Raw genomic sequence first — 27,032 nt, forward strand, 5'->3', positions numbered from 1 at the left:
GTTGTTACCGTTAGCCATATCAATAACCTGGAGTTGTTACCGTTAGCCATATCAATAACCTGGAGTTGTTACCGTTAGCCATATCAATAACCTGGAGTTGTTACCGTTAGCCATATCAATAACCTGGAGTTGTTACCGTTAGCCATATCAATAACCTGGAGTTGTTACCGTTAGCCATATCAATAACCTGGAGTTGTTACCGTTAGCCATATCAATAACCTGGAGTTGTTACCGTTAGCCATATCAATAACCTGGAGTTGTTACCGTTAGCCATATCAATAACCTGGAGTTGTTACCGTTAGCCATATCAATAACCTGGAGTTGTTACCATTAGCCATATCAATAACCTGGAGTTGTTACCGTTAGCCATATCAATACCCTGGAGTTGTTACCGTTAGCCATATCAATACCCTGGAGTTGTTACCATTAGCCATATCAATACCCTGGAGTTGTTACCGTTAGCCATATCAATACCCTGGAGTTGTTACCGTTAGCCATATCAATAACCTGGAGTTGTTACCGTTAGCCATATCAATACCCTGGAGTTGTTACCGTTAGCCATATCAATACCCTGGAGTTGTTACCATTAGCCATATCAATAACCCTGGAGTTGTTACCGTTAGCCATATCAATACCCTGGAGTTGTTACCGTTAGCCATATCAATACCCTGGAGTTGTTACCATTAGCCATATCAATAACCTGGAGTTGTTACCGTTAGCCATATCAATACCCTGGAGTTGTTACCGTTAGCCATATCAATACCCTGGAGTTGTTACCATTAGCCATATCAATACCCTGGAGTTGTTACCGTTAGCCATATCAATACCCTGGAGTTGTTACCGTTAGCCATATCAATACCCTGGAGTTGTTACCGTTAGCCATATCAATAACCTGGAGTTGTTACCGTTAGCCATATCAATACCCTGGAGTTGTTACCGTTAGCCATATCAATAACCTGGAGTTGTTACCGTTAGCCATATCAATACCCTGGAGTTGTTACCGTTAGCCATATCAATACCCTTGAGTTGTTACCATTAGCCATATCAATACCCTGGAGTTGTTACCGTTAGCCATATCAATACCCTGGAGTAATAGCAACCATTAGCAATAATTAGGACAGAGAGGGGTCCCTATCAGTGCTTTACTGGAGGGCCTCTCTCCACACAGACCCCAGCGCAGTGCTGCTTCAAATCAAATTTTATTTGTCACACGCGCCGAATACAACAGACCTTACCGTGAAATGCTTACTTACAAGCCCTTAACCTACAATGCAGTTCAAGAAATACAGTTAATAAAATATTTACAAAATATTCTAATGTTAAAAAAATCTAAGCAATCAATAGGTAACACAAGAAATGTATATAACAATAACGAGGCTATACTGTATACATGGGGTACCGGTACCAAGTCAATGTGCGGGGGTACAGGTTAATCGCTTGTTGACATTATTTGGTTTGATTTAGTCAAGCCTCAGTGACTTGATTACCCAGTGAGATTATGCCATGGTCTATGGGAGAGAGGTTTTGTACATACCATTATGGCTGCTGTAATATTCAATTGATCTCTAGGGCTACATTTTCTCTCTCGCACTCTGTCTCTCTGTGTATGATGGATGCATCCCAAATGGCACCCTATTCCCTTCATACTACACTAAAGGGGCCCATAGGACTTTGGTCAAAAGTAGTGCACAATATATAAGAAATGGAGTACTTTTCGGGATGCATCCATGTGATTCAATCCCCAGCTAGCCTGTGTCTTTTTGAAGTCACTCTCCTTCTCCCTGACCAGTGTTTTATGCGGTAATGATGATGAAGATAGATGAAGTGCCAGGCAGAAGAAAATAGATGCCTGCTGCCCTTTGAGAAAGATCTGGCATTTCTGTCTTTCTGTGAAGATAAATGTAGATGAAGTGAGTGACCTGAAAGCTTTAGTTTTGAGGGATTATTTGCATCAAAGTCTGTCCTCCTGTGAGGGGGAGGGCTTTTGTCTCTTTATTCCACACCCACTGGATCCCTAATCGCAAACCAAGAATCAAATCTGCTTGTGTGCTTGTGGGCAGCTACTCGATTTGAACATCAATGTTAACAATCTGTCATGACTGGATCCGTAACATGTTTAATCTTGTCATTCAAAATGAATGTGATACAGTTACAACGAATATGTGATTGTGTATACAACGTTTCCTTTATGTCAGAGATTGAGAATTTTCAGTTTACATTCCATTCAACCAAGTTGAGATACGAGTAAATAAGCATTTCCCAATCAGTACTAATGGAAAAATCCTAACCCTGCTTTCAAAGTACTCAGCCAAGCCAAGCCAAGACTGTTTCCCACTCTGAGTGAATGTTTTCATCATACACATTCCTTGTTTTCACTAATTGACCAATTTCAAAATGATTTTACAGGCATTAGAATCTGACAGTCAAGCACCCAATAATGCAAACACAGCACACAGCCTGCAGAAAAAATCTCATTGAGGAAATCCCCTGTTGAAACAGCCAGGGAGCATAGCTGCAGTGGGATTCCTCCCCTGAAGCACATCACTGGGAAAACCAAATCGTTTTAAGCAGGGGAGCCTAGATTAGAGGCTGTTTACACAGGGTCATCTATAATTGATGGATGTGCTGCAGTCAAACCTGGGTTCAAAGAGTGTTTGAAATCATTTAAAAAAACTTTAGCTGAGCTTGATAGAGCTTGCCTGAGGCATGGGAACCAATAGAATTGGTCCCAAAAGTGCAAATCTGGCACCTGACACCATCTGGTAGCCCAGGCAGGCTTTAGCAAACACTAAAAATATTTTAAGGTTTTTTGAACCCAGGTCTGACTGTATTAGTGCTTCAGGACCTCTGACTGAGGGGGCTGTAATGGGGCATGGGGTGGGGGTATGGAGCAGTAGGGGGCCGGATGAGGGTGTTGTTTTGCAGGATCTTTCACGCCTCGCCGCAGGTTTCATGAGATGCACCGGTGACAGACACATAGTCACCCGTTTAATCCTGCCCTCTGGGCATTCCATCGTCTCTCGAACTAACTGCAAACTAACTGCAAACTGTAAACTAACGTTATGATTAGTGCCTTGTTTCGACGCGTGAAATTGAATTCAAGCCTGGTCGTAAAAGAACCAAACAACTCCTACTCAATTAAGACAGGATTAAGGCAGGATATTTTATTCAGACAGGCTTATAATACAGTGGGTGTGAACTACCTGGAGGATAGAAGGTGCTCTGAGAAGAAAAACACTTTACTGCAGTGGGTCTCTGTCACAACAGGTTGCTGACAGACAGGCCGGAAGTTTGGGCTCTTGTGTGAAGAATGTTCTGTGTTCTGTGTTTAGGTTAATGGGTGAATCACTGTTTGAGTGAGCACATTGAGTACTTGACTGCTAATGATGGTATATATCTTCTCAATAACATTAGGATATCTGGTTATCTAAAATTCAGCTCTGCGTATGATTCTCCTTTAACCCTTCTCCTACATTTTCCGTGGACCTGCAGAAATCGAATTAACATAATAAAAAATCCCCATCAAAATCTGTCTGTTTAAACTAGAGATATCTAGTTTGTTTTGCATGGGCTGCGTCTCAATCCACCACATCTGACGATATTGCCCTTCCGCATCTGCAGTGAAAGATGGCAGAGCTAGAGCTGAAAGTGATTTAAAAATATATATTTAAGCAGGCAGTCAGTTAGTTAAGAACAAATGATGGCCTAGGAACAGTGGGTTAACTGCCGTGTTCAGGGGCAAAACAACAGAGTTTTACCTTGTCAGCACAAGGATTCGATCCAGCAACCTTTCGGTTACTGGCCCAAAGCCCTAAGCACTAGGCTACCTGCCATCCCACTTACTTACATTCACCCACAAAGAGAGAGAGAGAGAGAGAGAGAGAGAGAGAGAGAGAGAGAGAGAGAGAGAGAGAGAGAGAGAGAGAGAGAGAGAGAGAGAGAGAGAGAGAGAGAGAGAGAGATAACCTGTAGTAGGACAATGTGCAAGGGAGAGAGAGCATCACAACAAAATGTACTGAAAAAAATATATAAACAGAACATGCAGCAATTTCATTGATTTTACTGAGTTACAGTTCACATGAAATAAATTCATTAGGCCCTAATCTAGGGATTTCACATGTCTGGGAATACAGATTTGCATCTGTTGGTCACAGATATTATTTTAAAAAATGGGCCTCACAATAGGCCTCAGGATCTCATCACTGTATTTTTGTGCATTCAAATTCTAATCGACAAAATGCAATTGTGTTCGTTGTCCGTAGCTTATGCCTGATCATACCATAACCCCACCACCACCACCACGGGGCACTCAGTTCGCAATGTTGACACACGGCGGTTGTGTGGCCAGTTGGACATACTGGCAAATTTTCTCAAATGACGTTGGAGGCGGCTTATGGTAGAGAAATTAACATTAAATTCTCTGGCAAAAGCTCTGGTGGACATTCCTGGAGTCAGCATGCCAATTACACACTCCCTCACAACTTGAGAAATCTGTGGCATTATGTTGTGTGACAAAACTACACATTTTAGAGTGCCAATTTATTGTCCCCAGCACAAGGTGCACCTGTGTAATGACAATTCTGTTTAATCAGCATCTTGATATGCCACACCTGTCTCACTAACAAGAATGAAAACAAATCTTTGCCCAGAATTTGAGAGAAATAAAATGTCTGTGCGTATGAAACATTTCTTGGATCTTTTATTTCAGCTCATGAAACATGGTACCACGACTTTACATGTTGTGTTTATATTTTTGTTCAGTTTAGGAATTCAGAGCACTAGGGTAAGTATGCAGACCGGTGTTGTATCGTTTTCTCTAAAGCCTCTAACTAACCAAGTGATATCTGATACAACACGTTCCTGCTGCATCCCAGTCAGTGGATGGCTTGTTACAGACCAGAGACTATTGATGACAACATGATGTGTGGAAGGAAGACAATCGTGGAGAAAGAGAACATTTATGATGCACAACCAACATATTGTGATTATGTGATCTATGATCTATGTTCATTATTATATGACCAAGTAAAGCCTTTGGACTTTGGCATATTTACACTAGATAAATGAAATGCTACAGACTATGAACAGCTGAAATATGACATGCTATATCAAATATTTTTGTTTTGTAAAACTTTATTTGAAGAGTACCTACTTAGGACTTCATAACACATTAATAAACTGTACATAACACTATCTTAGGCAGAACATAACAATTTCATACTTTATTTATATCTTTTTTTAAACATTTATTTTACCAGGTTGGTCTCAATGAGATTAAAAATATATTTTGCAACATAGACCTGGCCAAAATAGCAGCACACAAACTTTCAAACATTTACAACATAAAACACAAAGCACTACAGTTTAAAACATCAGTTTACACATTGAACTGGAACATTGGTATTGGGAGAAGGGGTTCAACCTGGGGTCAAAACATTGACAGCCTCCTAAATCATTTTCCACCATAGAGTTTTCCCTAGCTGTAAAAAACATTTAAGGAGACAAGCTCCTGTAGTTTCAAGTCCCTTTGTAGTTCGTTCCAAGTAGAAGAGGCAGAGTACTGGAATGTATTTTTTTCTCTGTAAGGAACTTAGGCTTCTTCACGGACATACAGTCTTGTGCGCATTGGCGATAATTGTCATTCGTCTGTTGGACAGTGTGCATACACAAGTAAAATGGGAGCTGCCTTGTAAATAAAAATGTACCAATGACATAGTCTCCAAAGAGCTAAGGAAGGCCAGCCCATTCTGATATAGAGGTTACAGTGATGGATGAGAACTTTGGAGATCACAACACAACCTCTGCACCTAATGGTACACAGTGTCCAGCAAACGTAACAACGCCACAGGGGCAAACATGTACAATGCATCACATAGTCTATTACAGGCAAGAAGGCAGTGGAATAATTTTATTTTTTGCTTTAAAAGAAAAACAACTTATTTCTAAAAAAATAAACCCATCTTGAGACTGAGCTTTTTCACAAGACCTTCTATGACCTTTTATGACCTTTTATGACCTTCATTAATGAATGTTGCAATATTTGTCTGTTAATGAGTTAGAATTTCCCACAATCCACCTCTTCCATCCCACTCTTCTGTCTTGTCCGAGGGAATGCCGTTCTCTCTGGCTCCGGGTCTATCAGCTGCTTTGATGTCCCGCTGAATACTCTTCATGTCATGGATATCAAGTCTAGGCATTAAAAAAGAAAACGGATAAGGGCTTCCCAAAAGAGACACATAGTCTGGGGGTTTGCTTCGTTTTCTTTCTTAACCTTCAGGAGGAGGAGAAAGAGGAGAAAAAGGTTTCCCAGTGAAAGAAAAGCGTTCTCAACCCAGGGTGTCTCCACAATAATGAAACGATGGATAGAGAAATGGTCCTGTTTAGTGATCCGCAAAAGGGAGAGAAGGGGGTCCTCTGTGCACCGGACCCGACCTGACCTGACACAGAGGGGGCTAGACAATGAGAGGCCAAGGGTGCTAACGAGAGGAAAACCCGGAGACAATAGGGGCCTCTACCAGCGCAGAGCTGTGGCCACGCAAGCCACAGAGCAGCAAAATGAAATGCTTTAGACACCAGAAGGCCAAGTGGAGCGTAAGGAACGCAAAGTTTCCCCCAGTGACCAGAGAGAGCAGAAGCAGTCAGGGTGGGCTACTGTGTGGCCTCGACCATTTGGGTTTAGAAATATTCTTAGGGCCTGGACTCCACAGGTCTCCTAAGTGAGAGCTTAGTTAGACACTATTCACTCAAATAAAGATGATTTGATTTGACATGAAAAGGAGTTGCACCGAAAGGGGTTTGTGTTTAAACATACTGTAGTGATGAATAGGGTCTGTGTTCTCCTGGCCTGATCGATCCGCAGCTAAGGCCATTCCTCTGCTTCATTCCTTTCCTCCAATAAGGCCCTGCAACTGTTCTCTCAGTTCTCTCTCTCCTTTTTCTGGAATGTTGTTTATGTTGTCAGCCAAAGGAGCAGATGGGAAATTAGAACATTTCAAGCCAATTAGAATGGAATTATGCAGTCATCAATCTTATTTTCTAAGCACGTAGGAACCCCACAACGGAACATGGCCACAACAGAACTAACATGGAGGTCCTGTTTAGAATGACTAATCAAAAGACTGTTTTGTTTAGAAAGTGACTGCTTCTTCAAGTCCTATTTATCTGACTACACCATAGCAGTGGTTCAGATTTTTTTCACATCAAAAGACAGGGAACAAAAAGAGACATGAGAAAACATTTATGTTGCTGATTTTTACAGCACTTTATAAGTTAAGGACAGAAATTCAAATAGTATGGTTTATTATGATGACCAAAATGCAAAATGTTAACCTAATTAACCTGACCCAAGAGTAGCCTATGTCCGTCTTCAAAGTGTATTTGTTGGCCAACATATGCACATTCAAACTAATCAAGTGAATCAGAGAGTGTTTTAATCCTGGTTCAGTCTGACTTTACGACACCACACTCATACATTTTTAACCAAAATGTTCTTTTAGCTGATTTCTCAACTATTACAATTTCCAACTAAATTAGGAAATGAACCTTGCCAAAGCACTCTGTTGCTCTATATACTTATTTTTAATCAATGTTGAGTCATGAATCATGCTTGCTAAAGGGCTTGAAAATAAATTACGTACTTGACTCGTGAATCATGCTTTGTAAAGACCTTGAATATATACAGTACCTGACTCATGAGAAATAAGCATGATGAATGATGAGCATGTTCTGACCAAATCATCTGTGATGCAAATATGACTATTGAGAATTTATATGTTTTACAATGCAATTTATTTTCCATTCCTAATGTTTTGATTTCTAGGTTAAGAAGTGACCCAGGGGATTTAAGGTCCTCGTTTTCTATCTAGATTCTATGTATCTATAAGATGTTATTTTGGGGGAGGAAAGAAACCCTTCTGGAGTTCCCAGCCCAATCACTTTGAACTCAGATTCATTGTATGTGGCTTGAAGAAGGTTTGTTCTTATTTCAACAAAAGGGTCCCAATCCCCTATAGCCCTGTTCAAGCATTATCCATATTCATCAAGACTTAGGGCTACCATTATGCCCTTGTTTCACAAACAACTTGTCTGAAGTTTATATGTGCCATAATGTGACTAGACATTCATAAAATCTACCAGTGTCAAACTATCCAGTAAGAGTTATCCACCAGAAATAAGATAATGTCTATTTTCAAGGATTTATCTTCACTGTGATAAGTTATGTAAAACAACAAGAAACAGCCCACCCATTAATAACAAAGTAATTGGCCCTAAGTGGGGCCTTATGGGCCTTTGTCCCTGCATGCCTGACCCCATAGTGCTACCTAACATATTCTAGCTACACATTATTCATCCTCTGGGAATTTTCTCCTCACCAAACCCCTCAGCTCTTGATCTGTGTGCAGACACAAAATCATGTGCAGGAGCCAAAGGCAGGAGAAGTGAAAAAAAACTAAACAGGAGGGCGGGCAGTGACCTCTCTCTCTCTCTCTCTCTCTCTCTCTCTCTCTCCTCTCTCCCTCTCTCTCTCTCTCTCTCTCTCTCTCTCTCTCTCTCTCTCTCTCTCCCTCTCTCTCTCTCTCTCTCTCTCTTTCTCTCTCTCTCTCTCTCTCTCTCTCTCTCTCTTCTCTCTCTCTCTCTCTTTCTCTCTCTCTCTCTCTCTCTCTCTCTCTCTCTCTCTCTCTCTCTCTCTCTCTCTCTCTCTCTCTCTCTCTCTCTCTCTCTCTCTCTCTCTCTCTCTCTTTCTCTCTCTCTCTCTCTCTCTCTCTCTCTCTCTCTCTCTCTCTCTCTCTCTCTCTCTCTCTCTCTCTCTCTCTCACTGATCTCTGACCTGCTCTTTGACTGCTCTCCACTTATGTTAGGGACCCTGAGATCCTGAGAACAGATGGTGTCCATGGAATCACCTGGGATCGCCCAACTAGCACAACCTCTTATTTCAGTCATTGTGAGTTAAAATAACAGCCCGGATCGCCTTACACTGTCTGCGTCCCAAATGCCATCCTATTGCCCATACAGTGCACAAGGGCTCTGGACAAAAGTAGTGCAATATATCAGGAATTGGATGCCATTTGGGAGAAACACCCTGTTTTATGGGCCGTCAGTCCAACTCTTCCTAGGTGATAGTTACAACTGTGTTCAGGCTGCTCCACTATTTTACGCACAACAGCTAAAGTCATCATGGACGTGAGGTGGTCCACTTTAAACAGAGGTCAGGGATTAATGATTACATTATTAGCAGGCCCTGCAGAGGAATGTAGATGTCAACAGTTGGTTACTGGTTGCAAGTGATCTCTTGTTTAACAGTTTACAGCAGCACATGGTACCATCACTAAACCAGATACATTACTGGGGTGAAGGTGTTGCACAAACATTCCACAAGTCCTCTGTAGCTCATTTGGTAGAGCATGCAAGGATGGTGGGTTCCACTCCCGGGACTACCCATGCAGAAAATCTATTACACCCATGACTGTAAGTCACTTTGGATAAAGTGTCTGCTAAAAGTCACGTTCTATTATTCTACTAGCTGGAATGCGGTTTTTAACCAATCGGCATCCAGGATTAGACCTACCCGTTGTATAAACTAGCATAAGTGAGATGAGTGTTCAATAACAACACTAACAGTTCGGTAGTGTGGTAGAACAGATACCAGTAGCCATGTAATGTACTGACAGGACACTAGTATCACTTTCTCTGTCTCTCTCTCTCCCTCGATACCACTTCCATGGGAGCCGTGGGAGAGAGAGTTCAGTCTGTGTTGTTGGAAGAACTGGCAGAAGAATGTGGTTGTGAACCACTACTTAGATTCATACACACTGAACACAGCTAAACTATCTTTTAGCATTGATTATACTTGGGATGGACAGCATTTGTATCGATTTAGCCAAATGGATGTTTTGCTGATGCAAGATATTCCAAATAAACCAACTTAGCTTTTATTATGAAAGGGACAATTTGAACATAATGGAAACAGTCATATGGTCTATTGATCTGACGACTTGGCATTTTTTGAAAGCAGACATTAATTCAGTGACTATGATTGAATGGGATGCTTTCATTTCTGCATTAGTTTCCTTTGACCCTCAAATATAAATAAATATTGTTTTGTAATGGCTTGAAACGATCCATGCTTTCCTGCAATAGAAATGTGTCCTTGACTAATGGACTTTAAAGTGTCGATTGGAAAGTGATCCTGGCTTGGTGATCAGATGGATGGGATGCCCCAGCCCCATTCATGAGGCTGTGGCCAAGAGTGATAGCTGAGACAGGGGGCCGGGGCCAGTAAAGTCTGGATGCCACACACAGCGTTTGGCCTCTCCCTGTCACAGAGGCACCCATGGGGCTGGAGAGGACAAGTGGGATGGGAGGCAAGGCCCTCCTACACTGCAGTTTCTGTAGGCCTACCATTCTGCTGAGGACAGCATTGAAGGATAAGTTCATTTTGGAACTCATCGTTATATGGTTCCTTACCAGTGGTGTAAGGTACTTAAGTAAAACTACTTTAAAGTACTACTTAAGTCGATTTTTTATCTGTACTTTACTTTACTATTTATATTTTTGACAACTTTTACTTTTACTTCACTACATTCCTAAAGAAAATAATGTATGTTTTTCTCCAAACATTTTCCCTGACACCCACGAGTACTCATTACATTTTGACAGGAAAATGGTCCAATTCAAACACTTATCAAGAGACCATCCCTGGTCATCCTCACTGCCTCTGATCTGGCAGATTCATTAAACATAAATGCTTTGTTTGTAAATTATGTCGGAGTGTTCCCCTGGTTATCTGTCAATCAAAATAAAAATACAAATGTGCCATCTGGTTTGTTTAATATAAGGAATTTTAAATGATTTATACTTTTAATTTTGATACTAAGTACATTTTAGCAATTCCATTTACTTTTGATACTTAAGTATATTTAAAAACAAATACTTTTAGACCTTTCTCAAGTAGTATTTTACTGGGTGACTTTCACTTTTACTTGAGTCATTTCCTATTAATCTTTACTTTCCTTACCCTGACATTAGTCTATGGGCCAGGAGAGACAGGATGTTTCTTTAATAATAAACAGACACTACTAACCCAGTAACACATTGGTTCCTGAAAATAATGACATTGTAATTACATCTCCCACATCTCATCTAGACTGGACTCCTGTGAAACACAAGCCACTGTTAGCTCCCATCCATGCAACCTCAGCCTGGCATCACGTCAAGCAACCTGCCAAAGCTCAATTAGACACATTGGCACAATGCAAACAGCTTCACACTCAGCTCCTCGATTCACTCATTAACTCACCCTAATTAGCATTTAAGTGGAAAAACAACAAAAGAAAAGGCACAGAAGTGCCTATTGATTTCTCTTGCATTGATATATTAGATGAATGGTAGACACTTTTACTAATACTTTTACTGATACTGATAATGCTACTGATAACACTACTGATAATGACACAGATAATGATACCTATAACGATATAGATAATGATAATGCCAGCGATAAGATACAGATAATGCTACAGATAATGCTACCGATAACGATAATGCTACAGATAACCATACAAATAGTGATACTGATAATGCTACCGATAATGTTACCGATAACGACACGGATAATGCTACCGATAATGATGCTAATAATGATACTGATACTGATAATGATACTACTAATAATATTGATCATGCTACTGATCATGCTACTGATACTTTTACTACTATTACTTCACTTGACTTTACTTGACTGTACTTTACTGTAAGTACTTCCCTTTTGTGAAGATGAGTGAAGATAGTGCAACATTAGTTCAGGCAGCTGTGGACCTGAGTCTCTTAAGCAAACAGATATTGACCGGCAACCTAACCTTGAAATGTTAAATTCCTACCACCAGATTCTGGTCTGGTGTCTGAGCTCAGCTGTGTATAATACCTAAAGGGTCTAAACAAATCATATTCTGTAGGAGTTCTCTTCGGGTCGTTTTGGCCAAGTAACATAGAATACAGGGCAAACAAGCAAACCTTCCTAAATGACATCACTAGAAAAGACAGGCACACAGGCTGAAGGATGGGTATTACATATAGAAACTATGAAGCTGGCTCTTATAGTGCGGTTGCGTCGTGTGTATCCAAAATGGACATTTTCCTCCCCAAGTTATATTCCACAGTAATCCAGCCTGCTTCTGTAGGATACATGTTTTAGAGGTTTATATCTAGTTTTGAAAATGTGAAAACAAATAATGTCTCTCAAAATTCCTTGGAGACACAATGACGCAAACATGGCGCACACGTTCCTTTATTTTTTAACATGTTTTTTTTTACCCCTTTTTCTACCCAATTTCGTGGTATCCAATTGGTAGTTACAGTCTTGTCCCATCGCTGTGGACTCGGAGAGGCGAAGGTTGAGAGCCGTGCGTCCTCCGAAACACAACCCAGCTGAGCCGCACTGCTTCTTGACACAATGTCCGCTTAACCCGGAAGCCAGCCACACCAACGTGTCGGAGGAAACACCGTACACCTGGTGACCGGGCGTGCGCGCGCGCGCGGTCTAAGCCACTGCATCTCAGTGCAAGAGCTATCACTATAGTCCCTGGTTCATTTCCAGACTGAATCAAATCTGGCTGTTATTGGATGTCCCATAGGGCAGCGCACAATTTGGTCTGGGTTTGGCTGGGATAGGCTGTCACTGTAAATAAGAATATGTTCTTAACTGACTTGCCTAATAAAAAAAAATACAATTCCTGAGCACAGGTCTTTACATGCAAGTAACAGACCATACAATATGTTTCTATTGTCTTTTAGGGCGGCAGCATACCCTAGTGATTAGAGTGTTGGACTAGTAACCAAAAGCTTGCAAGTTCAACTCCCCAAGGTACAAATCTGTTGTTCTCCTCCTAGGCCATCATTTAAAATAAGAATTTGTTCTTAACTGACTTGCCTAGTTAGATAAAGATTTTTTTTTTTAAATGTAGAGCTCATCGTCTTCATGGTTCATTTTCTAGTACACTGACAGACATAATAAAGCTTGCTGCACATCTCTTTCCATGTTGTAAACAAAAAGGTTATGACAAGAACACCTCTTTAGGATTACCACTGTTAGACACGCTGTCCCATCTGCTCCCGTCTGGCTACAGCAGGCTCCTGGAGGGACTACAGGCTTATCATGCCAAAACAGCCAATACTTAGCGAACAGATTTGGAAGCAGCACATACGTAGGCGACAACACTAAGTTTACTGTTATATGGATGAACTTGAAGTTGAACCTGTTAGTTAGAAAAACGTATATTTTGGCGCATGTTGTTCAACGGTCACCTCTACAGGGGACCTCTATGACCTTATATGGCTAGTCCACCATGGATAATCGCAAATCAGAACCACCCAGTCTCTCCTATTGTGGACCTGTAAATAGTTGCTGGTGTTGTAGCCCAAGGCTCTCAGGCCCTGCTCATGCCCTCCCTGTCCAGCTGTAAATCCTTCAGTGGAGAGAGAAGGAAAGAGTGAAGGAAAGAAAGAAGGAAATAGAGGAGGAAAAATGTACAGTGGGCACTGCCCATTTGTCAACTTCAGACTCCTTCCTCCCTTCCCTTGGATAAGACCTTTCCTTGCAGGTTTGGCCCTAGCTGACACATCGTTTAGCATTTCTCAAAGCTTTAGGTCAGTGTGACCTGTGACATGGAGCTCTTTGTCCATCTGGATAGTGCTTATAGCCAGGGATCCTCTGAACTTCTGTTGTCTTTATGGTGAGGTTTCCCAGTAAAGGAGAAAGAGAAAAGGAGGGGACAATCCATTTCCCCCCACTCTTAACTCCAGTGTTTTCCCTTCTATAAGACCCCTTACAAAGACGGTGTCTTTAAAAAGACAAAACAGCTCCAGCCCCATCACCCCAACACCTACCCTTAAACCCAACGGCCAGTGCAGGGTTTCTTCAATGTGGTGGTCACTTTGTCTATGGTTTAATAATGATAGTAGGAAAATAATCGACTAAAACAGGGTCTTACTGCCTTTTTTTGCCAAGGGACCACGGCCCAGGCATATCGGTGATCCATGGACCCACATCGCATGTTTAGCAAGACACGTTTCACATGTTTTGACTCATCAGGTGAATGATAAAGGCAAGCAAAATTAATCAACATTCTAAAATGAATAGATTTGGTAGATAGTTTTCCAATAATTTAACCTCCCCACATTATAATTGGAGTGTAAACTCTAACAGCCTATTAGCTAGAAAAGACATTATAATTGGAGTGTAAACTCTAACAGCCTATTAGCTAGAAAAGTAACTCCAAACACATTTTCGCTAAGAGCAGCTCTTAAGCTGTTTAAACAAAGGTTAGCTATGTGTGGGCAAAAATGTATGTCCAGAAAGATTACCAACTGCCAGTGGCACTAACCACAACTTATTTTTCAAAGCCTACAGATGTAGTATCTTAATTGGATCACTATTTGATGAGAATTGTATTTTTATTTTTATGTAACTTTTGTTTCACTAGGCAAGTCAGTTAAGAACAAATTCTTATTTACAATGACGGCCTACCAAAAGGCAAAAGGCCTCTTGCAGGAACGGGGGCTTGGATTTAAAAAAAGAAATAATAATATATATATATATATATAGGACAAAACACACATCACAACAAGAGAGACAACACAACACTACATAAAGAGAGACCTAAGACAACAACACAGCATGGAGGCAACACAACTTGACAACAACATGGTAGCAAACTTTTTGTGTTTAAAATGTCTTCTAAAGTTTGTAATTACCACTTCAACATTTCAGACTGGATTTGCCCTAATGTAAAATGTATCAACCAAACATATCCATGAATTATAGTGCCCATAATAATTCAAATTTCCTGTTGCTGCAGGATTATTTATCTGCTGTAGCAAACTAGCTCAAATTAAGATCCTACATATGTCAAATACTCCAGTAAGTGTAATTATCTCAATATTAGGAGTTGATAAATAAAGTAGTCATTAGAAAGAAGACATTCTACCTCTTTTCTACTGTAGGTATGTAATTCAAAATGTGTTTATTCTGTTCTTTCCATGTATATTCATAAAATCACTTAAGTAAATGTTTGAAATATTTCCAATATTTTCTGCAGTACCTCAGTGAACCCCTAGAGAGCCGTGGACCCCAGGTTGAATATCCCTGTAATAAGAGAACAACAACAATCGTATAGCTTGCCTTGCAGGATTCCAGACCTGGGTTCAAATACTATTTCAAATATCTAAATTACTTTCACATATATTCAAAGTAAATATTCAGATACATTTTATTTGAAAAGACAAGTAGTTGAATATTTATATTTCGATTTTGAAATAACCCAAGTATGTTAAAATAGTATTTGAAATAAGTATTTCTAAAATCAATTTCGAAGATATTTCGTTTTTGCAAATGAAATCCTTAAATAAAAGTACTTGTTTTGGGGTGTGTATTTGAAAATACTCAAATACACAGAAAACATTTATTTAAAATTCCAGATACTCAAAGACACATTTATTTCATCCCAGATCTGCAAGATTCATGATCAAATTTAAAAGTTCCTACTTCAAACTAGTTTGCCAGGATGTATGAGAAGCCTTTTGCATGAAAAGCTCTTCATCATCAATGTTATTGTGCAAGTGAGAAACCCATCGCCATAACCATTTTCTCATGAGTCCCCAATCGGATCATTCACCATAACCATTTTCTCATGAGTCCCCAATCGGATCATTCACCATAACCATTTTCTCATGAGTCCCCAATCGGATCATTCACCATAACCATTTTCTCATGAGTCCCCAATCGGATCATTCACCATAACCATTTTCTCATGAGTCCCCAATCGGATCATTCACCATAACCATTTTCTCATGAGTCCCCAATCGGATCATTCACCATAACCATTTTCTCATGAGTCCCCAATCGGATCATTCACCATAACCATTTTCTCATGAGTCCCCAATCGGATCATTCACCATAACCATTTTCTCATGAGTCCCCAATCGGATCATTCACCATAACCATTTTCTCATGAGTCCCCAATCGGATCATTCACCATAACCATTTTCTCATGAGTCCCCAATCGGATCATTCACCATAACCATTTTCTCATGAGTCCCCAATCGGATCATTCACCATAACCATTTTCTCATGAGTCCCCAATCGGATCATTCACCATAACCATTTTCTCATGAGATCCCAATTGGATCATTCACCATAACCATTTTCTCACGAGAACCCAATCGGATCATTCACCATAACCATTTTCTCACGAGAACCCAATCGGATCATTCACCAAAACCATTTTCTCACGGGAACCCAATCGGACCATTCACCATAATCATTTTCTCATGAGAACCCAATCGGATCATTCACCAAAACCATTTTCTCACGAGAACCCAATCGGATCATTCACCATAATAATTTTCTCACGAGAACCCAATCGGAACATTCACCATAATAATTTTCTCACGAGAACCCAATCGGATCATTCACCATAATAATTTTCTCACGAGAACCCAATCGGAACATTCACCATAATAATTTACTCACGAGAACGCAATCGGATCATTCACCATAATAATTTTCTCATGAGAACCCAATCAGATCATTCACCATAATAATTTTCTCATGAGAACCCAATCGGATCATTCACCATAACCATTTTCTCATGAGTCCCCAATCGGATCATTCACCATAACCATTTTCTCATGAGTCCCCAATCGGATCATTCACCATAACCATTTTGTCATGAGTCCCCAATCGGATCATTCACCATAACCATTTTCTCATGAGTCCCCAATCGGATCATTCACCATAACCATTTTCTCATGAGTCCCCAATCGGATCATTCACCATAACCATTTTCTCATGAGTCCCCAATCGGATCATTCACCATAACCATTTTCTCATGAGTCCCCAATCGGATCATTCACCATAACCATTTTCTCATGAGATCCCAATCGGATCATTCACCATAACCATTTTCTCACGAGAACCCAATCGGATCATTCACCAAAACCATTTTCTCACGGGAACCCAATCGGACCATTCACCATAATCATTTTCTCATGAGATCCCAATCGGCTCATTCACCATAACCATTTTCTCACGAGAACCCAATCGGATCATTCACCAAAACCATTTTCTCACGGGAACCCAATCGGACCATTCACCATAATCATTTTCTCATGAGAACCCAATTGGATCATTCACCATAACCCATTTCTCATGAGAACCCAATCGGATCATTCACCATAATAATTTTCTCACGAGAACCGAATCGGATCATTCACCATAATAATTTTCTCATGAGAACCCAATCGGATCATTCACCATAATAATTTTCTCATGAGAACCCAATCGGATCATTCACCATAATAATTTTCTCACGAGAACCCAATCGGAACATTCACCATAATAATTTACTCACGAGAACGCAATCGGATCATTCACCATAATAATTTTCTCATGAGAACCCAATCGGATCATTCACCATAATAATTTTCTCATGAGAACCCAATCAGATCATTCACCATAATAATTTTCTCATGAGAACCCAATCGGATCATTCACCATAATAATTTTCTCATGAGAACCCAATCGGATCATTCACCATAATAATTTTCTCATGGCAAGTTTGTAAGTGACATATAACTAACCTGTCAGCTAAGGTGACATATAACCCCCCCCCTTCAGCAGCACCCCCACACGGTCGGCAGGACCCCCACCCCAAAACATCTCCCCGCGGCCATCAGGACAGGAATTCCAACAACAAAGGAGTTCTTTGGCATTTATGGGGTGGCTGGAAAGCACATTACACTGTTCAAATGACGTCCTCCTCGGACTTCCCACGCCGACATGGGCTGAGAACTGGGGAGTATGGGTATGGAACACAGGATAGAAGGGCCCCATTCATATCCAAAAGCAAACAGAGGTCTGGAAAATAAATACAAATAGTAAATCCCTCATTCTGAGTGAGAGATTCTAGGCTCTGAACCCCTTCAGTCCCTTGAAGTCACAGAGTCAGAAGAAATATAGAGAGGTTCAACTTGAGCCTGGTTCTCTCTGATACAATACTCACTTTATTGTCTCTGTGAAAATGTTGGCTGACACTCGACCGTGTCTGAAAAGGATTAAACGGATACAGTAGAACTGTAGAAAACGTACAGTAGGCTTACAGTAACTTACAAACTAGATTTCATGAATATAGTAGAGGTCTAGACTATTTTGAAAGGTCGGATATTATCTCAGGGCTCAAAAGAGGGTTTACAGTTAACTTTGAAAAACTGATAGATGACAGCACATTGGCCAGAATAAGGCCAATGCTGTCCTAGCTAACCTGGCGACCTAGCATGGCTATGGCAAGGTAACAAGCCTTACTCTAGGTTACGTAATACTCCAAATCATAGGGCCTCCGTGCTTCATTTAATCGAACCTCCAAGCCGAGCAAATCATTTCTCAGATTAACATTAGTAACAATACGCTTGACATTTTCTATCAATGAAATAAAATTTGCCAGGCAATATGTTTTTGGAAAACCTCTGATGGATGAACAGATGATGTTGAGGCCCTTGACCTAATTCTCAGAACAGCAGACAAACAGGGGGCCATGGTCTACAGCAGTGTGGGAAGAGGGGCAGTTGACAGTTAAAGGTCCCAAGATGTGGAGGGCCATGTGTGTGTGTGTGTGTGTGTGTGTGTGTGTGTGTGTGTGTGTGTGTGTGTGTGTGTGTGTGTGTGTGTGTGTGTGTGCGCACATTCATGCATGCATGTGCGTGTGTGTGTAAATGTGTATATGTGTGTGTGTGGAGGGTCCCAGTCCCATGCTGACCAAACAGATCGGGGGGCTGCCCAGTGAAACGGTCTGGCAGGTGGATGCTTATGGGCCAAGGGGCCCCAGCTACGGCACTGGGTGGGTAATGAGCACAATGAGAACGGGGTGACGTCTCGAATGAAGAAGGGGTGACTGTTTGTTCTGAGGAGAGGGGCTGATGTGGGGTATGGGTTTGGTTGGGTCTGTTTGTGGTGGTGTGGGTTGTGGTAACATGGGGTATGGGTTTGGTTGGGTCTGTTTGTGGTGGTATGGGTTGTGGTAACGTGGGGTATGGGTTTGGTTGGGTCTGTTTGTGGTGGTGTGGGTTGTGGTAACGTGGGGCATCCTTCACATGGGGTGTGAGGACAATATGGAGGGAGGGGCGGACCCCTTTATTGGAATAGGGGGAACCTTATTCTCCCCCACACAGATGCTGCGGGATGGTAATGCATGATCATGTTTAGACAGTAGATAGCCCATGTGATATAGCCTTTTCCTTCATACTCTCTGTTCCTTATCAACATCATTTGGGTCTAGAGACAATACTGAGTTATTGTTATTGTCTTAACCCCATAAAGACATGAATAGTTAGTGAGAGCTCCAGACTAAAGAAGATTGAGAAAAGCGCTCATTATTTTCTGTTGTCCATAAAGGGTTGTTATGGCAAGCAGAGTGGACTTGATATGTCAAGCAGACTGGACTTGATATGGAAAGCAGACTAAACTTGATATGGAAAGCAGACTAGACATGGCAAGCAGACTGGACTTGATATGAAAAGCAGACTAGACTTGACACGGAAAGCAGACTGAAATTGATATGGCAAGCAGACTGGACTTGATACGGCAAGCAGACTGGACTTGATACGGCCAGTCTCCAGATCTCAACCCCATAGAAAATCTTTGGAGGGAGTTGAAAGTCCGTGTTGCCCAGCAACAGCCACAAAACATCACTGCTCTAGAGGAGATCTGCATGGAGGAATGGGCCAAAATACCAGCAACAGTGTGTGAAAACATTGTGAAGACTTACAGAAAACGTTTGACCTCTGTCATTGCCAACAAAGGGTATATAACAAAGTATTGAGATAAACTTTTGTTATTGACCAAATACTTATTTTCCACCATAATTTACAAATAAATTCATTAAAAATCCTACAATGTGATTTTCTGGATTTTTTTTCTTCTAATTTTGTCTGTCATAGTTGAAGTGTACCTATGATGAAAATTACAGGCCTCTCTCTTCTTTTTAAGTGGGAGAACTTGCACAATTGGTGGCTGACTAAATACTTTTTTGCCCCACTGTAGGTCTGTAGCAGTTTGAGTCAAGAGGGTACCCCCTTTGAAGAGGGGGATGACCGCAGCTGCTTTCCAATCTTTGGGAATCTCAGACAACACGAAAGAGAGGTTGAACAGGCTAGTAATAGGGGTGGCAACAATTTCGGCAGATAATTTTAGAAAGAGAGGGTCCAGATTGTCTAGCCCGGCTGATTTGTAGGGGTCCCGGTTTTGCAGCTCTTTCAGAACATCAGCTGACTGGATTTGGGAGAAGGTGAAATGGGGAAGGCTTGGGCGAGTTGCTGTGGGGGGTGCAGTGCTGTTGACTGGGGTAGGGGTAACCAGGTGGAAAGCATGGCAAGCCGTAGAAAAATGCTTATTGAAATTTTCAATTATAGTGGATTTATCGGTGGTGACAGTGTTTCCTATCTTCAGTGCAGTGGGCAGCTGGGAGGAGGTGTTCTTAATCTCCATGGACTTTACAGTCCCCCAGAACTTTTTTGAGTTTGTGTTGCAGGAAGCAAATTTCTGCTTGAAAAAGCTAGTCTTGGCTTTTCTAACTGCCTAGCTTCCCTGAAAAGTTGCATAACACGGGGGCTGTGCTAATGCAGAACGCCATAGGATGTTTTTGTGTTGGTTAAGGGCAGTCAGGTCTGGAGAGAACCAAGGGCTACATCTGTTCCTGGTTCTAAATTTCTTGAATGGGGCATGCTTATTTAAGATGATGAGGAAGGCTTTTTTTTTAAATAACCAGGCATCCTCTACTGACGGGATGAGATCAATATCCTTCCAGGATACCCCTGCCAGGTCGATTAGAAAGGCCTGCTCGCTGAAGTGTTTCAGGGAGCGTTTGACAGTGATGAGTGGAGGTTGTTTGACCGCTGACCCATTATGGATGCAGGCAATGAGGCAGTGATCGCTGAGATCTTGGTTGAAAACAGCAGAGGTGTATTTAGAGGGCAAGTTGGTTAGGATGATATCTATGATGGTGCCCGTGTTTACGGCTTTGGAGTGGTACCTGGTAGGTTCATTGATCATTTGTGTGAGATTGAGGGCATCAAGCTTAGATTGTACAGACAAGTGGGTTGTAGGATGGCTGGGGTGTTAAGCATGTTTCCGTTTCGGTCGCCTAGCAGCACGAGCTCTAAAGATAGATGGGGGCAATCAGTTCACATATGGTGTCCAGGGCACAGCTGGGGGCAGAGGGTGGTCTATAGCAGGCGGCAACGGTGAGAGACTTGTTTTTAGAGAGGTGGATTTTTAAAAGTAGAAGTTCAAATTGTTTGGGTACAGACCTGGATAGTAGGACAGAACTCTGCAGGTTATCTTTGCAGTAGATTGCAACACCGCCCCCTTTGGCCGTTCTATCTTGTCTGAAAATGTTGTTAGGGATGAACATTTCAGAATTTTTGGTGGTCTTCCTAAGCCAGGATTCAGACATGGCTAGAACATCCGGCAGAGTGTGCTAAAGCAGTGAATAAACAAACTTAGGAAGGAGGCTTCTAATGTTAACATGCATGAAACCAAGGCTATTACGGTTACAGAAGTCATGAAAAGAGAGCGCCTGGGGAATAGGAGTGGAGCTAGGCACTGCAGGGCCTGGATTCACCTCTACATCACCAGAGGAACAGAGGAGGAGTACGATAAGGGTACAGCTAAAAGCTATGAGAATTGGTCGTCTAGAACGTCTGGAACAGAGAGTAAAAGGAGGTTTCTGGGGGTGGTAAAATAGCTTCAAGGTATATGGTATGATGTGAATACAGTGGAGGTAAACCTAGGTATTGAGTGATGATGAGAGAGATATTGTCTCTAGAAACATCATTGAAACCAGGTGATGTCATCACATGTGTGGGTGGTGTAACTGAAAGGTTGGATAAGGTATAGTGAGCAGGGCTAGAGGCTCTACAGTGAAATAAGCCAATAAACACTAACCAGAATAGCAATGGACAAGGCATATTGACATTAAGGAGAGGCATGCTTAGTCGAGTGATCATAAGGGTCCAGTGAGTAGTGAGGTTGGTTGGGGTCACGGAGATTCAGACAGCTAGCCGGGCCATCGGTAGCAAGCTAGCATAGGATGGAGGTCTGTTTTTAGCCACCTTGTGCGTTTCCTTCTGTAGATTAGTGGGGTTCCGTGTGGTAGAGGGGATCAACCCAATTGGCAAAATTGATATAGTTATAGTGACCCAAGAAAAATTGTCCTATAGACCTATTCAGATAGCAGCCGATAAGACAGCTAACGATTAGCGGGCCGCAGATGGGCGTTCAGGTAACGTCATGACGGAGGGGCCAGTTGGATAACTCCCTCGGGCAGATAACGTCGGTAATCCAGTCGTGAAGGACCGGTGGGGCTCCGCATTGGCAGTAAAACGGTTCCGGATAGGTGATTGTAGCCCAGGAGTGGCTGATGGAACTCTTCAGCTGGCTAGCTCCAGAATAATTGATGTTTGCTCCGGGATCGACGTAAGCCAATAGTCACATGGATAGCAGCTAGCTAGCTGCGAGATCCAGGTGTAAATGTCCAGAGCTGAAATCCGGGGATATGGAGAGAAAAATAGGTCCGGTACGTTCTGGTCTCAGTTGCGTTGTACAAAACTGGCGATAGATTTTCGAGCTAAAGGATAGCTGATGACCAGAGACCGTGGTTAGCTGAATACTAACATTAGCCAGTAAACTGGCTAGCTTCTGGCTAGCTTCTGGCTAGCTTCTGGCTAGCTTCTGGTTAGCTTCTGGTTAGCTTCTGACTAGCTTCTGGTTAGCTTCTGGTTAGCTTCTATTGTGGATTTCAGATTTGACGTAAATAATATATTTATTTTTTAATTGGTTAGGCCGGTTGCAGGAGAGTGTTTTGAAGTTGAGTATTTGGAAAATAAAATTATAAAATATATAAAAGATATGCGAAGAAAGGTGGAAATATATATATATAATATATATATAATATATATAATAGGTCCGGTATGTTCTGGTCTCAGTTGCGTTGTACAAAACTGGCGATAGATTTTCGAGCTAAAAGATAGCTGATGACCAGAAACCGCTGAATACTAATGTTAGCCAGTAAACTATATATATATATATATATATATATATATATTTCCACCTTTCTTCGCATATCTTTTATATAGCAATGGACAAGGCATATATATATATGCCCCACATATATATATATATATATATGTATATATATATATACGGGACATGACAAGACGAGGACAAAGGACGTCTGACTGCTATGCCATCTTGGGAATATCAATGATAATGTCTTGATACGGCAAGCAGACTGGATTGATATGGCAAGAATCATTCCAATAGAAATATAGATTTTTGATATCAAAATAGCCTCTAATGCTTTTATATCTCTACCAATATCGCCTTGAACATGCAGCAAGGCCTTTACTAACTAATATATCTTATCTACAGGAAACTGTCTTAGAGCGCCTGTATCAGTTTTGGCCTGAAGAGCACAGTCAGGAAACACTAACTCACTGTTGGCCTCCACCATCTCTGACTGCAGTATATTTCTTTTGACACAATCAGTTTGTGTCACCATATGGCTCAGTTGAATATGGCCACAGCCGGCCCCCACACATCCCCAGGATTTCCAGGGTGGAGCTCCACAAAACTATCAGAGAGGAAAAAAGAAGGAAGAATCCCCCAAAATAAAATGATTTGTCTAAAATGGCAGGGGAAATTGCAGCGATAAAAAGCTTTTCATGATGTTAACCTATGAACTTTATAATGGTCAACTATTGTGTCAAACAACGGAGAACATGAACTAGGCTTATCCTAATATAGAGCACCTATTCTTTTGAAATATAAATGATCTTTAAAACAACTCCAGCTGTTGAGAATCTTCCTTCCCAGTCATGAACCAAGTAGATATAAAAAGGGCAACATTTTGGGTCTCAACAGGTTTGGGTCCCAACAGGTTTTGGGTCTCAACAGGTTTGGACCTCAACAGGTTTGGGTCTCAACAGGTTTGGGTCTCAACAGGTTTGGAATTCAACAGGTTTTGAGCCTCAACAGGTTTGGGTCTCAACAGGTTTGGGTCTCAACAGGTTGGGTCTCAACAGGTTTGGGTCTCAACAGGTTTGGGTAGTCTTAACGTCCTAATTTCATTATGAGTACAGTCGGGTGATGATTGATGTGATATGATGTGATGGCAGCCATTAACAAATGGCATTACTAAATGAATACATTAGGATATAGGTTGTATGAGTGGGAATGATCTTTACAACAAAAAGCATTAGGTTAGATTTCCTGAGCCTATATTTAGAACTATGCAATTCCCCAAAGACATTCAGTTGTTAAAGGGTTTACCATCATCAATTAGAAAGTTTTCCTTCACGTATCCTCTCTCCACCTGTTTTCACTCTTCTCTTTGCCTTTTCAACAGTGTCCCTCCCCCACCCTTTAATTCTCCTGTTTCAAATAACTCAATGTAATCCTGGTAAAATACCCTGCATTCCCTTTGCAGACCAGACCATCCCATCTCCCTACCCCCATGTTCTTCCCTCAGTCAACATAATGAAGCTGTTTGTATGATTCCAGTAGTTCATTAGCTCCGAATGGCTTCCTTAAACCAGGGCAGCTAGGCAGCAGAAATGGGATAGAAAGGAGGTTCAACCGAGGAAGGTAGGGGAGAGGGAGAGAGGTAGAGGGGAGAGGGGAGAGAGGTAGAGGGAGAGGGGAGAGAGGTAGTAGAGGAGAGAGGGGAGAGGGGTAGAGGGGAGAGGGAGAGGGGAGAGAGGTAGAGGAGAGGGGGAGAGAGGTAGAGGGGAGAGGGGAGAGAGGTAGAGGAGAGAGGGGAGAGAGGTAGAGGGGAGAGGGGAGAGGGGTAGAGGGGGAGAAGAGAGACTACAGCAGCATGAATGAACGGAGAACACCAAGTGGGTGGCTTGTCAAATTCCAGGGATTCCTTGGGGAAGCCTGAAAGCATCTGTTGGGGGAATCAGCCACATTGTCAGCCATGCACGGATTTGTTTGTTTTAAAATGCCTGTTTCAATGAAGGGAGGGAAATAGAGTTGTTTTGTCTGTTGACTTGTCTTGTTTGTTGAATCACATCGTAGCACTGTGACGGAAATTTGATATTTAGCAGTTCATAAATGTTTTGTTAACGGGCCACCAGCCACCATTTCTTTGAGGAAATCCCATCTGAAGCATAAATACAGCATTTCATATGTTGACAGTGTGTGTGGTAGGCTTACGACAACAACTTAGCAGAGTGTACATGATTAAAGGAGTGAGTATTCATTTAGATGCTCTTGATGCACATTTTTTAGGGTGCTCCAGAGTGGCGCAGTGTTTTAAGGCACTGCATCTCAGTCCTCAAGGCACCACTACAGACCCTGGTTCAAATCCAGGCTGCGTCCCATCTGGCGATGACTGGAAGTCCCATAGCACAATTTGTCCAGTGTAGGTCGTCATTGTAAATAAGAATTTGTTCTTAACTGACTTGGCTAGTTAAATAAACAGTCATAAATGATTGTTTTTATTCTAGACAAACAATACCATGGCAACATACACTATGATTTGTAGACAATGTGCTGTGGTTTCCTAAAACTGGCCACATTCATTAAAATCATTCACTTCTAGGCACTTTCTGAAGAAAACAATGAGATGCATCTGAAAAAAAACCCATCTTCTCAGTTGGACAGCAGGACACACCTCTGGGGGTAACAGCAGTGTTGGGTGTGACGCTTTACGTAATCAGATTACTTTAATGAGTAACGGAGTAAAGTAACATGTTACTTTATAAAATGGGGTAATATTACTAAAGTTACTTTGTCAAACAACACGTGTGTTACTTTCAGAATCACATCTCTACCGAGCGCGTGTTTCCATGACCCGATCTTGACTCTTTTTCCACATTTAATACTCCAGCGAGTGGAGAAAGGCTAGAAATGTATAAAGGGCACATCTTTGCCACTGATTTCTTCTGTGATAGTAAAGTCCACAAAGGGCTTTCCCATCTAGTGGCAAGTGTGCCTTCTATACATCTCTATGGGTCATCTAGTGGCAAGTGTGCCTTCTATACATCTCTATGGGTCATTGTACGTGCATCCGTACATCTATAAACAGTGGGAGTGATGTATGGAGGCAGACAGCTAGTTCTCTGATCCCCTCTCTGCAGTGGGAGTGATGTATGGAGGCAGACAGCTGGTTCTCTGGTCTCCTCTCTGCAGTGAGAGTGATGTATGGAGGCAGACAGCTGGTTCTCTGGTCTCCTCTCTGCAGTGAGAGTGATGTATGGAGGCAGACAGGTGGTTCTCTGGTCTCCTCCCCTCTCTGCAGTGGGAGTGATGTATGGAGGCAGACAGCTGGTTCTCTGGTCTCCTCTCTGCAGTGGGAGTGATGTATGGAGGCAGACAGCTGGTTCTCTGGTCTCCTCCCCTCTCTGCAGTGGGAGTGATGTATGGAGGCAGACAGCTGGTTCTCTGGTCTCCTCTCTGCAGTGAGAGTGATGTATGGAAGCAGACAGCTGGTTCTCTGGTCTCCTCTCTGCAGTGGGAGTGATGTATGGAGGCAGACAGCTGGTTCTCTGGTCTCCTCTCTGCAAAGGGAGTGATGTATGGAGGCAGACAGCTGGTTCTCTGGCCTCCTCTCTGCAGTGAGAGTGATGTATGGATGCAGACAGCTGGTTCTCTGATCTCCTCTCCTCTCTGCAGTGAGATTGATGTATGGAGGCAGACAGCTGGTTCTCTGGTCTCCTCTCTGCAGTGAGAGTGATGTATGGAGGCAGACAGCTGGTTCTCTGGTCTCCTCTCTGCAGTGAGAGTGATGTATGGAGGCAGACAGCTGGTTCTCTGATCTCCTCTCTGCAGTGAGAGTGATGTATGGAGGCAGACAGCTGGTTCTCTGATCTCCTCTCTGCAGTGAGAGTGATGTATGGAGGCAGACAGCTGGTTCTCTGGTCTCCTCTCTGCAGTGAGAGTGATGTATGGAGGCAGACAGCTGGTTCTCTGATCTCCTCTC

This window comes from Oncorhynchus tshawytscha, linkage group LG19, assembly GCF_018296145.1.
Source record: "Oncorhynchus tshawytscha isolate Ot180627B linkage group LG19, Otsh_v2.0, whole genome shotgun sequence".
Taxonomy (NCBI): domain Eukaryota; kingdom Metazoa; phylum Chordata; class Actinopteri; order Salmoniformes; family Salmonidae; genus Oncorhynchus; species Oncorhynchus tshawytscha.